The sequence below is a fragment of the Limulus polyphemus genome, unplaced genomic scaffold, assembly GCF_000517525.1.
Source record: "Limulus polyphemus unplaced genomic scaffold, Limulus_polyphemus-2.1.2 Scaffold127, whole genome shotgun sequence".
Taxonomy (NCBI): domain Eukaryota; kingdom Metazoa; phylum Arthropoda; class Merostomata; order Xiphosura; family Limulidae; genus Limulus; species Limulus polyphemus.
The window spans coordinates 889,255-890,998 of record NW_013665737.1 but is presented as its reverse complement, the minus strand read 5'-3'; positions in this window follow the sequence as shown (position 1 = coordinate 890,998).

Genomic DNA, 1,744 nt, shown 5'->3' with positions numbered 1-1,744 from the left:
ATTTTTTTTTTATTTTATGACCATCCTTTTCCAACCCGGATGGCAGATCTCCACCCTTAAGCGGCCTTGGTTCGACACTAAATCTACTCTTATAAATTTCAAATGAGAGGAGACCACAATTGGTGTATAGTATAGCTAAAGGTTGACGCCACATAGCTTGTAAAGTAAAGCTAATTCATTTCCAAATGGATGAAGTTATATAATATTAAGGAAAAGTATATTAAACTTTGGTATTGTTATCCTCGAGAATTAAGAAACAATATTCTTTTTTTTTATTTTGAATACACCATAGGAAAATTCAATTCAATTTGCATGATTCCTCTCAAGTAACTTTTTCTACCATTATAAACAAAAAACAGACAAATAACAATGCATCGGCTGCTAAAAGACCTTTAAGGTTGATTACAATTTTAGCAACAACTAATATTAATTAGGACTCAACTAAATAAATATACATTTGCACCACAAGGTTAGAATGCCTAACATGCTGTACATGTATTTAAAATGCTGTTGTTCTGACACGTCATTGAAAAATGGTATTCCATTTTTGACTTGTATATTTCTCGAAACATTTTTGCTGTGCATATCGAGGCACTATTCATAGATTTTGGACCAAAATCTTATGTCAGTTTGTACTACGATAAATAGACTAGTTATGACAGTTAACACGATTTTCATTTCGGTATTCTTGGTGAACATCTATTACATCCACATATGGGAGAGCTATCCCTGTAATTGGTGTTTTGGAACGAGTAATACAACCAAATCAGACAACGTTATTGAAACTTGGCCTTTCGTACAAATATATAGTAGATTAATCGTACCTTATAAAAACGATGGTCCAGGACCCTTGGAGCAGGCCTTTTGTGAAGTGACTTGCTCTTTTTATACACCTTTTATTTTGAATCTGCAATGGGCAAATTAATCGGAATGTTTGGTAAAACTTTGCACTTAATATTATTTGTATCATAAATTTTAGTCTGATTGGTTTCTAATGTTTCTACATCTTTCAGCGTTTAACGCACTGATTTGTACGACAAATAGCTCTTAGCAGACGCTGTATTGAAGCTACGCGTCTGTCATCTTACCACACCCAAATAGTGACCATAGCGTTGTATGAGTGCTTTATACTTAAGTTTTGTTGCTTTTTACATTAAAATCATAGAAGAAGAAATAAAAATACTTTCATTTAGCTAAATATGGATTACACGTTATAATTTTATTGAGAACTTCTCGCATGTAAAGTGTGTCTTCATAAACAGATACTAATGGATGATCTGATATTAGTTTATGTAATTGAGTTAACAAAAAGAGAGTGTAGTTTGGATTAACAGAAAAACAACAACTTCCATTAAATTATATTACAGCATATATAAGATTGCTTACTGTAAATTTATAATACAGATAACAATATGCCAAAGAAAACAATAACGGAATTTCTTTCATTTTTGTGATAGAAATACAGAAGAAAAACCAAATATTTATAAATTAGTTGTTACCAATTCTGTTGATGCTGAATGAAGGGATTATTCATATAGACAAATTGAAAACAACATCAACACATGAAAGAAGAGAGGATTAACTGAATAATTACGTTTAGATATATTAGTAAGATATGATGTACAATAAACTTTTAGCCAAACGTAAATAACACTTATGAATTATTTTTTCAAATTTTCATAAAAATTACAATTAAAGATCCCTAAACAGCGCAGTTGTTATAGAATCTATCAATTACCCTGGT